This window comes from Calliopsis andreniformis, unplaced genomic scaffold, assembly GCF_051401765.1.
Source record: "Calliopsis andreniformis isolate RMS-2024a unplaced genomic scaffold, iyCalAndr_principal scaffold0008, whole genome shotgun sequence".
NCBI classification, from domain to species: domain Eukaryota; kingdom Metazoa; phylum Arthropoda; class Insecta; order Hymenoptera; family Andrenidae; genus Calliopsis; species Calliopsis andreniformis.
In genome coordinates this window covers 12,690,951-12,702,728 of record NW_027480426.1, presented here as the reverse complement: position 1 = coordinate 12,702,728, position 11,778 = coordinate 12,690,951, and positions in this window count along the sequence as shown.

Below are 11,778 nucleotides of genomic sequence, written 5' to 3'. Positions count from 1 at the left end.
GAAGAACGCCATAGAGTGAAGCCTAGGTTGTCCGGAACGTAGACATGACCATAACTTTCATACTGGTTGCAATTATTCGTTTTATATGATGGAAGAACTGTTGTATTTATATTGTATTTTATGCTGCTGGCGTTCACTTCTTAGGCCCTAACTATTCAATCTGTTGTGTCAACGCCCCAGAGTGAAGCCTAGGTTGCTCGGAATGTAGAAATGACCATAACATTCACACTGGTTGAAATTATTCGTTTTATATGATGGAAAAGATGTTGCATCTTTATTGTATTTTATGCTTCTGGCGTTGACTTCTAAGGCCCTAACTATTCGATCTGGTGGAGCAACGCGCTAGTGTGAAGCCTAGGTTGCCCGGAACGTAGGAATGACCATCACTTTTATACTGGTTGCTATTATTCGTTCTATAGGATAGAAAAACTGTTATATTTATATTGTATCTTATGCTTCTGGCGTTGACTTCTTAGGCCCTAACAATTCGATCTGGTGGAACAACGCCCTAGGGTGAAGCCTAGGTTGCCTGAAACGTACAAATGACCATCACTTTCACACGGGTTGCAATTATTCCTGTTATAGGATGGAAAGACTGTTCTATTTTAATTGTATTTTATGCTTCAGGCGTTGACTTCTGAGGCCGTAGCCATTCGATGTGATGGAAGAACGCCATAGAGTGAAGCCTAGGTTGTCCGGAACGTAGACATGACCATAACTTTCATACTGGTTGCAATTATTCGTTTTATATGATGGAAGAACTGTTGTATTTATATTGTATTTTATGCTGCTGGCGTTCACTTCTTAGGCCCTAACTATTCAATCTGTTGTGTCAACGCCCCAGAGTGAAGCCTAGGTTGCTCGGAATGTAGAAATGACCATAACATTCACACTGGTTGAAATTATTCGTTTTATATGATGGAAAAGTTGTTGCATCTTTATTGTATTTTATGCTTCTGGCGTTTAATTCTAAGTCGCTAGCTATTTGATCTGGTGGAGCAACGACCTAGAGTGACGCCTAGGTTGCCCGGAACGTAGAAATGACAATTACTTTCACACTGTTTGGTATTATTCATTTTGTACGATGGAAAAGCTGTTGTATTTATATTGTATTTTTTGCCTCTGGCGTTGACTTCTAAGGCCGTAGCTATTAGATGCGGTGGAGCAACGCCCTAGAGTGACGCCTAGGTTGCCCGGAACGTAGAAATGACCATAACTTTCACACTAGTTGCTATCATTCGTTTTATACGATGGAAGAACTGTTATATTTATATTGTATTTTATGCTTCTGGCGTTGACTTCTTAGGCCCTAACTGCTCGATCTGGTGGAGCAACGCCCTAGAGTGAAGATGAGGTTATCCGGAACGTAGAAATGACAGTACATTCACACTGGTTGCAGTTATTCCTGTAAAACAATGGAAAAACTGTTGTATTTTATTTGTATTTTATGCTTCTGGCGTTGACTTCTTATGACCTAACTATGCGAACTGGTGGAGCAACGCCCTGGAGTGAAACCTAGGTTGCCCGGAACGTAGAAATGATCATAACTTTCACACCGGTAGCAACTATTCGTTTTATACGATGGAAAAACTGTTCTATTTATTTTGTATTTTATGCTTCGGGCGTTGACTTCTGAGGCCTTAATTATTCCATCTGGTGGAACAACGCCCTAGGGTGAAGCCTAGGTTGCCTGGAACGTAGAAATGACCATAAGTTTCATACTGGCTGCAATTATTCGTTTTATACGATGGAAAAACTGTTGTATTTATATTGTATTTTATGCTCCTGGCGTTCAATTCTGTGGCCCTAACTATTCAATCTGTTGGTGCAACGCCCTAGGGTGAAGCCTAGGTTGCCCGGAACGTAGAAATGACCATAACCTTCACACTGGTTTGTATTATTCGTTTTATACGATACAAAAACTGTTATATTTATATTGTATTTTATGCTTCTGGCGTTGACTTCTTAGGCCTTAATTATTCCATCTGGTGGAACAACGCCCTAGGGTGAAGCCTAGGTTGCCTGGAACGTAGAAATGACCAGTACATTCACACTGGTTGCAGTTATTCCTGAAAAACGATGGAAAAACTGTTGCATCTTTATTGTATTTTATGCTTCTGGCGTTGTCTTCTAAGGCCCTAACTATTCGATCTGGTGGAGCAACGCCCTAGGCTGATGCCTAGGTTGGCCGGAATGTAGAAATGACCATAACTTTCACACTGGTTGCAATTATTCGTTTTATACGATGGAAAAGCTGTTGTATTTATATCGTATTTTATGCTTCTGGCTTTGACTTCTTAGGCCCTAACAATTCGAGCTGGTGGAGCAGCGCCCTAGAGTGAAATCTAGGTTGCCCGGAACGTAGAAATGACCATTACATTCACACTGGTTGCAATTATTCCGGTTATACGATGGAAAAACTGTTGTATTTTTATTGCATTCTATGCTTCTGGCGTTTAATTCTAAGTCGCTAGCTATTCGACCTGGTGGAGCAACGACCCAGAGTGAAGCCTAGGTTGCCCGGAACGTAGAAATGACCATAACTTTCACACTGGTTGCAATTATTTGTTTTATACGATGGAAAAGCTGTTGTAGTTATAGCGCATTTTATGCTTCTGGCGTTGACTTCTTAGGCCCTAACTATTCCATCTGGTGGAACAACGCCCTAGAGTAAAGCCCAGGTTGCGCGGAACGTAGAAATGACCATAACTTTCACACTGGTAGAAATTATTCGTTTTATACAATGGAAAAACTGTTCTATTTATATTGTATTTTATGCTTCTGGCGTTCACTTCTTAGGCCCTAACCATTCGATCTGGTGGAACAACGCCCTAGGGTGAAGCCTAGGTTGCCCGGAACGTAGAAATGACCATAACTTTTACACTGGTAGCAATTATTCGTTTTATACAATGGAAAAACAGTTCTATTTATTTTGTATTTTATGCTTCGGGCGTTGACTTCTGAGGCCCTAACTATTCAAACTGTTGGAGCAACGCCCTAGGGTGTAGCCTAGGTTGCCGGGTAAGTAGAAATGACCACAACTTTCATACTGGTTGCAATTACTCGTTTTATATGATGGAAAAGCTGTTGTATTTATATTGTATTTTATGCTTCTGGCGTTCACTTCTTAGGCCCTAACTATCCGATCTGGTGGAACAACGCCCTAGGGTGAAGCCTAGGTTGCCCGGAACGTAGAAATGACCATAACTGTTACACTGGTAGCAATTATTCGTTTTATACGATGGAAATACTGTTATATTTATATTGTATCCTATGCTTCTGGCGTTGACTTCTTAGGCACTAACTATTCGATCTGGTGGAGCAACGCCCTAGAGTGAAGCCGAGGTTGCCCGGAACGTAAAAATGACAATCACTTTCAAACTGGTTGCAATTATTCCGGTTATATGATGGAAAAACTGTTCGATTTTTATTGCATTTTACGCTTCGGGCATTGACTTCTAAGGCCCTAACTATTCAATCTGTTGGAGCAACGCCCTAGGGTGTAGCCTAGGTTGCCCGGAAAGTAGAATTGACCACAACTTTCATACTGGTTGCAATTACTCGTTTTATATGATGGAAAAACTGTTGTATTTATATTGTATTTTATGCTTCTGGCGTTCACTTCTTAGGCCCTAACTATTCGATCTGGTGGAACAACGCCCTAGGGTGAAGCCTAGGTTGCCCGGAACGTAGAAATGACCATAACTTTTACACCGGTAGCAATTATTCGTATTATACAATGGAAAAACAGTTCTATTTATTTTGTATTTTATGCTTCGGGCGTTGACTTCTAAGGCCCTAACTGTTTTATCTGGTGGAGCAACGCCCTAGAGTAAAGCCTAGGTTGCCCGGAACGTAGAAATGACAGTACATTCACACTGGTTGCAGTTATTCCTGTAAAACAATGGAAAAACTGTTGTATTTTAATTGTATTTTATGCTTCTGGCGTTGACTTCTTATGACCTAACTATGCGAACTGGTGGAGCAACGCCCTGGAGTGAAACCTAGGCTGCCCGGAACGTAGAAATGACCATAACTTTCACACCGGTAGCAACTATTCGTTTTATATGATGGAAAAACTGTTCTATTTATTTTGTATTTTATGCTTCGGGCGTTGACTTCTGAGGCCCTAACTATTCAATCTGTTGGTGCAACGCCCTACGGTGAAGCCTAGGTTGCCCGGAACGTAGAAATGACCATAACCTTCACACTGGTTTGTATTATTCGTTTTATACGATACAAAAACTGTTAAATTTATATTGTATTTTATGCTTCTGGCGTTGACTTCTTAGGCCTTAATTATTCCATCTGGTGGAACAACGCCCTAGGGTGAAGCCTAGGTTGCCTGGAACGTAGAAATGACCAGTACATTCACACTGGTTGCAGTTATTCCTGAAAAACGATGGAAAAACTGTTGCATCTTTATTGTATTTTATGCTTCTGGCGTTGTCTTCTAAGGCCCTAACTATTCGATCTGGTGGAGCAACGCCCTAGGGTGAAGCCTAGGTTGGCCGGAATGTGGAAATGACCATAACTTTCACACTGGTTGCAATTATTCGTTTTATACGATGGAAAAGCTGTTGTATTTATATCGTATTTTATGCTTCTGGCTTTGACTTCTTAGGCCCTAACAATTCGATCTGGTGGAACAACGCCCTAGAGTGAAGCCTAGGTTGCCTGAAACGTACAAATGACCATCACTTTCACACGGGTTGCAATTATTCCTGTTATAGGATGGAAAGACTGTTCTATTTTAATTGTATTTTATGCTTCAGGCGTTGACTTCTGAGGCCGTAGCCATTCGATGTGATGGAAGAACGCCATAGAGTGAAGCCTAGGTTGTCCGGAACGTAGAAATGACCATAACTTTCACACTAGTTGCTATCATTCGTTTTATACGATGGAAGAACTGTTATATTTATATTGTATTTTATGCTTCTGGCGTTGACTTCTTAGGCCCTAACTGCTCGATCTGGTGGAGCAACGCCCTAGAGTGAAGCCTAGGTTATCCGGAACGTAGAAATGACAGTACATTCACACTGGTTGCAGTTATTCCTGTAAAACAATGGAAAAACTGTTGTATTTTAGTTGTATTTTATGCTTCTGGCGTTGACTTCTTATGACCTAACTATGCGAACTGGTGGAGCAACGCCCTGGAGTGAAACCTAGGTTGCCCGGAACGTAGAAATGATCATAACTTTCACACCGGTAGCAACTATTCGTTTTATACGATGGAAAAACTGTTCTATTTATTTTGTATTTTATGCTTCGGGCGTTGACTTCTGAGGCCTTAATTATTCCATCTGGTGGAACAACGCCCTAGGGTGAAGCCTAGGTTGCCTGGAACGTAGAAATGACCATAAGTTTCATACTGGCTGCAATTATTCGTTTTATACGATGGAAAAACTGTTGTATTTATATTGTATTTTATGCTCCTGGCGTTCAATTCTGTGGCCCTAACTATTCAATCTGTTGGTGCAACGCCCTAGGGTGAAGCCTAGGTTGCCCGGAACGTAGAAATGACCATAACCTTCACACTGGTTTGTATTATTCGTTTTATACGATACAAAAACTGTTATATTTATATTGTATTTTATGCTTCTGGCGTTGACTTCTTAGGCCTTAATTATTCCATCTGGTGGAACAACGCCCTAGGGTGAAGCCTAGGTTGCCTGGAACGTAGAAATGACCAGTACATTCACACTGGTTGCAGTTATTCCTGAAAAACGATGGAAAAACTGTTGCATCTTTATTGTATTTTATGCTTCTGGCGTTGTCTTCTAAGGCCCTAACTATTCGATCTGGTGGAGCAACGCCCTAGGCTGAAGCCTAGGTTGGCCGGAATGTAGAAATGACCATAACATTCACACTGGTTGAAATTATTCGTTTTATATGATGGAAAAGATGTTGCATCTTTATTGTATTTTATGCTTCTGGCGTTGACTTCTAAGGCCCTAACTATTCGATCTGGTGGAGCAACGCGCTAGTGTGAAGCCTAGGTTGCCCGGAACGTAGGAATGACCATCACTTTTATACTGGTTGCTATTATTCGTTCTATAGGATAGAAAAACTGTTATATTTATATTGTATCTTATGCTTCTGGCGTTGACTTCTTAGGCCCTAACAATTCGATCTGGTGGAACAACGCCCTAGGGTGAAGCCTAGGTTGCCTGAAACGTACAAATGACCATCACTTTCACACGGGTTGCAATTATTCCTGTTATAGGATGGAAAGACTGTTCTATTTTAATTGTATTTTATGCTTCAGGCGTTGACTTCTGAGGCCGTAGCCATTCGATGTGATGGAAGAACGCCATAGAGTGAAGCCTAGGTTGTCCGGAACGTAGACATGACCATAACTTTCATACTGGTTGCAATTATTCGTTTTATATGATGGAAGAACTGTTGTATTTATATTGTATTTTATGCTGCTGGCGTTCACTTCTTAGGCCCTAACTATTCAATCTGTTGTGTCAACGCCCCAGAGTGAAGCCTAGGTTGCTCGGAATGTAGAAATGACCATAACATTCACACTGGTTGAAATTATTCGTTTTATATGATGGAAAAGTTGTTGCATCTTTATTGTATTTTATGCTTCTGGCGTTTAATTCTAAGTCGCTAGCTATTTGATCTGGTGGAGCAACGACCTAGAGTGAAGCCTAGGTTGCCCGGAACGTAGAAATGACAATTACTTTCACACTGTTTGGTATTATTCATTTTGTACGATGGAAAAGCTGTTGTATTTATATTGTATTTTTTGCCTCTGGCGTTGACTTCTAAGGCCGTAGCTATTAGATGCGGTGGAGCAACGCCCTAGAGTGACGCCTAGGTTGCCCGGAACGTAGAAATGACCATAACTTTCACACTAGTTGCTATCATTCGTTTTATACGATGGAAGAACTGTTATATTTATATTGTATTTTATGCTTCTGGCGTTGACTTCTTAGGCCCTAACTGCTCGATCTGGTGGAGCAACGCCCTAGAGTGAAGCCTAGGTTATCCGGAACGTAGAAATGACAGTACATTCACACTGGTTGCAGTTATTCCTGTAAAACAATGGAAAAACTGTTGTATTTTAGTTGTATTTTATGCTTCTGGCGTTGACTTCTTATGACCTAACTATGCGAACTGGTGGAGCAACGCCCTGGAGTGAAACCTAGGTTGCCCGGAACGTAGAAATGATCATAACTTTCACACCGGTAGCAACTATTCGTTTTATACGATGGAAAAACTGTTCTATTTATTTTGTATTTTATGCTTCGGGCGTTGACTTCTGAGGCCTTAATTATTCCATCTGGTGGAACAACGCCCTAGGGTGAAGCCTAGGTTGCCTGGAACGTAGAAATGACCATAAGTTTCATACTGGCTGCAATTATTCGTTTTATACGATGGAAAAACTGTTGTATTTATATTGTATTTTATGCTCCTGGCGTTCAATTCTGTGGCCCTAACTATTCAATCTGTTGGTGCAACGCCCTAGGGTGAAGCCTAGGTTGCCCGGAACGTAGAAATGACCATAACCTTCACACTGGTTTGTATTATTCGTTTTATACGATACAAAAACTGTTATATTTATATTGTATTTTATGCTTCTGGCGTTGACTTCTTAGGCCTTAATTATTCCATCTGGTGGAACAACGCCCTAGGGTGAAGCCTAGGTTGCCTGGAACGTAGAAATGACCAGTACATTCACACTGGTTGCAGTTATTCCTGAAAAACGATGGAAAAACTGTTGCATCTTTATTGTATTTTATGCTTCTGGCGTTGTCTTCTAAGGCCCTAACTATTCGATCTGGTGGAGCAACGCCCTAGGCTGAAGCCTAGGTTGGCCGGAATGTAGAAATGACCATAACATTCACACTGGTTGAAATTATTCGTTTTATATGATGGAAAAGATGTTGCATCTTTATTGTATTTTATGCTTCTGGCGTTGACTTCTAAGGCCCTAACTATTCGATCTGGTGGAGCAACGCGCTAGTGTGAAGCCTAGGTTGCCCGGAACGTAGGAATGACCATCACTTTTATACTGGTTGCTATTATTCGTTCTATAGGATAGAAAAACTGTTATATTTATATTGTATCTTATGCTTCTGGCGTTGACTTCTTAGGCCCTAACAATTCGATCTGGTGGAACAACGCCCTAGGGTGAAGCCTAGGTTGCCAGAAACGTACAAATGACCATCACTTTCACACGGGTTGCAATTATTCCTGTTATAGGATGGAAAGACTGTTCTATTTTAATTGTATTTTATGCTTCAGGCGTTGACTTCTGAGGCCGTAGCCATTCGATGTGATGGAAGAACGCCATAGAGTGAAGCCTAGGTTGTCCGGAACGTAGACATGACCATAACTTTCATACTGGTTGCAATTATTCGTTTTATATGATGGAAGAACTGTTGTATTTATATTGTATTTTATGCTGCTGGCGTTCACTTCTTAGGCCCTAACTATTCAATCTGTTGTGTCAACGCCCCAGAGTGAAGCCTAGGTTGCTCGGAATGTAGAAATGACCATAACATTCACACTGGTTGAAATTATTCGTTTTATATGATGGAAAAGTTGTTGCATCTTTATTGTATTTTATGCTTCTGGCGTTTAATTCTAAGTCGCTAGCTATTTGATCTGGTGGAGCAACGACCTAGAGTGAAGCCTAGGTTGCCCGGAACGTAGAAATGACAATTACTTTCACACTGTTTGGTATTATTCATTTTGTACGATGGAAAAGCTGTTGTATTTATATTGTATTTTTTGCCTCTGGCGTTGACTTCTAAGGCCGTAGCTATTAGATGCGGTGGAGCAACGCCCTAGAGTGACGCCTAGGTTGCCCGGAACGTAGAAATGACCATAACTTTCACACTAGTTGCTATCATTCGTTTTATACGATGGAAGAACTGTTATATTTATATTGTATTTTATGCTTCTGGCGTTGACTTCTTAGGCCCTAACTGCTCGATCTGGTGGAGCAACGCCCTAGAGTGAAGCCTAGGTTATCCGGAACGTAGAAATGACAGTACATTCACACTGGTTGCAGTTATTCCTGTAAAACAATGGAAAAACTGTTGTATTTTAGTTGTATTTTATGCTTCTGGCGTTGACTTCTTATGACCTAACTATGCGAACTGGTGGAGCAACGTCCTGGAGTGAAACCTAGGTTGCCCGGAACGTAGAAATGATCATAACTTTCACACCGGTAGCAACTATTCGTTTTATACGATGGAAAAACTGTTCTATTTATTTTGTATTTTATGCTTCGGGCGTTGACTTCTGAGGCCTTAATTATTCCATCTGGTGGAACAACGCCCTAGGGTGAAGCCTAGGTTGCCTGGAACGTAGAAATGACCATAAGTTTCATACTGGCTGCAATTATTCGTTTTATACGATGGAAAAACTGTTGTATTTATATTGTATTTTATGCTCCTGGCGTTCAATTCTGTGGCCCTAACTATTCAATCTGTTGGTGCAACGCCCTAGGGTGAAGCCTAGGTTGCCCGGAACGTAGAAATGACCATAACCTTCACACTGGTTTGTATTATTCGTTTTATACGATACAAAAACTGTTATATTTATATTGTATTTTATGCTTCTGGCGTTGACTTCTTAGGCCTTAATTATTCCATCTGGTGGAACAACGCCCTAGGGTGAAGCCTAGGTTGCCTGGAACGTAGAAATGACCAGTACATTCACACTGGTTGCAGTTATTCCTGAAAAACGATGGAAAAACTGTTGCATCTTTATTGTATTTTATGCTTCTGGCGTTGTCTTCTAAGGCCCTAACTATTCGATCTGGTGGAGCAACGCCCTAGGGTGAAGCCTAGGTTGGCCGGAATGTAGAAATGACCATAACTTTCACACTGGTTGCAATTATTCGTTTTATACGATGGAAAAGCTGTTGTATTTATATCGTATTTTATGCTTCTGGCTTTGACTTCTTAGGCCCTAACAATTCGAGCTGGTGGAGCAGCGCCCTAGAGTGAAATCTAGGTTGCCCGGAACGTAGAAATGACCATTACATTCACACTGGTTGCAATTATTCCGGTTATACGATGGAAAAACTGTTGCATTTTTATTGCATTCTATGCTTCTGGCGTTTAATTCTAAGTCGCTAGCTATTCGACCTGGTGGAGCAACGACCCAGAGTGAAGCCTAGGTTGCCCGGAACGTAGAAATGACCATAACTTTCACACTGGTTGCAATTATTTGTTTTATACGATGGAAAAGCTGTTGTAGTTATATCGCATTTTATGCTTCTGGCGTTGACTTCTTAGGCCCTAACTATTCCATCTGGTGGAACAACGCCCTAGAGTAAAGCCCAGGTTGCGCGGAACGTAGAAATGACCATAACTTTCACACTGGTAGAAATTATTCGTTTTATACAATGGAAAAACTGTTCTATTTATATTGTATTTTATGCTTCTGGCGTTCACTTCTTAGGCCCTAACAATTCGATCTGGTGGAGCAACGCCCTAGAGTGAAGCCGAGGTTGCCCGGAACGTAAAAATGACAATCACTTTCAAACTGGTTGCAATTATTCCGGTTATATGATGGAAAAACTGTTCGATTTTTATTGCATTTTACGCTTCGGGCATTGACTTCTAAGGCCCTAACTATTCAATCTGTTGGAGCAACGCCCTAGGGTGTAGCCTAGGTTGCCCGGAAAGTAGAATTGACCACAACTTTCATACTGGTTGCAATTACTCGTTTTATATGATGGAAAAACTGTTGTATTTATATTGTATTTTATGCTTCTGGCGGTCACTTCTTAGGCCCTAACTATTCGATCTGGTGGAACAACGCCCTAGGGTGAAGCCTAGGTTGCCCGGAACGTAGAAATGACCATAACTTTTACACTGGTAGCAATTATTCGTATTATACAATGGAAAAACAGTTCTATTTATTTTGTATTTTATGCTTCGGGCGTTGACTTCTAAGGCCCTAACTGTTTTATCTGGTGGAGCAACGCCCTAGAGTAAAGCCTAGGTTGCCCGGAACGTAGAAATGACCATAACTTTCATACTGGTTGCTATTATTCGTTCTATAGGATAGAAAAACTGTTATATTTATATTGTATCTTATGCTTCTGGCGTTGACTTCTTAGGCCCTAACAATTCGATCTGGTGGAACAACGCCCTAGGGTGAAGCCTAGGTTGCCTGAAACGTACAAATGACCATCACTTTCACACGGGTTGAAATTATTCCTGTTATAGGATGGAAAGACTGTTCTATTTTAATCGTATTTTATGCTTCAGGCGTTGACTTCTGAGGCCGTAGCCATTCGATGTGATGGAAGAACGCCATAGAGTGAAGCCTAGGTTGTCCGGAACGTAGACATGACCATAACTTTCATACTGGTTGCAATTATTCGTTTTATATGATGGAAGAACTGTTGTATTTATATTGTATTTTATGCTGCTGGCGTTCACTTCTTAGGCCCTAACTATTCAATCTGTTGTGTCAACGCCCCAGAGTGAAGCCTAGGTTGCTCGGAATGTAGAAATGACCATAACATTCACACTGGTTGAAATTATTCGTTTTATGTGATGGAAGAACTGTTATATTTATATTGTATTTTATGCTTCTGGCGTTGACTTCTTAGGCCCTAACTGCTCGATCTGGTGGAAGAACGCCCTAGAGTGAAGCCTAGGTTATCCGGAACGTAGAAATGACAGTACATTCACACTGGTTGCAGTTATTCCTGTAAAACAATGGAAAAACTGTTGTATTTTAATTGTATTTTATGCTTCTGGCGTTGACTTCTTATGACCTAACTATGCGAACTGG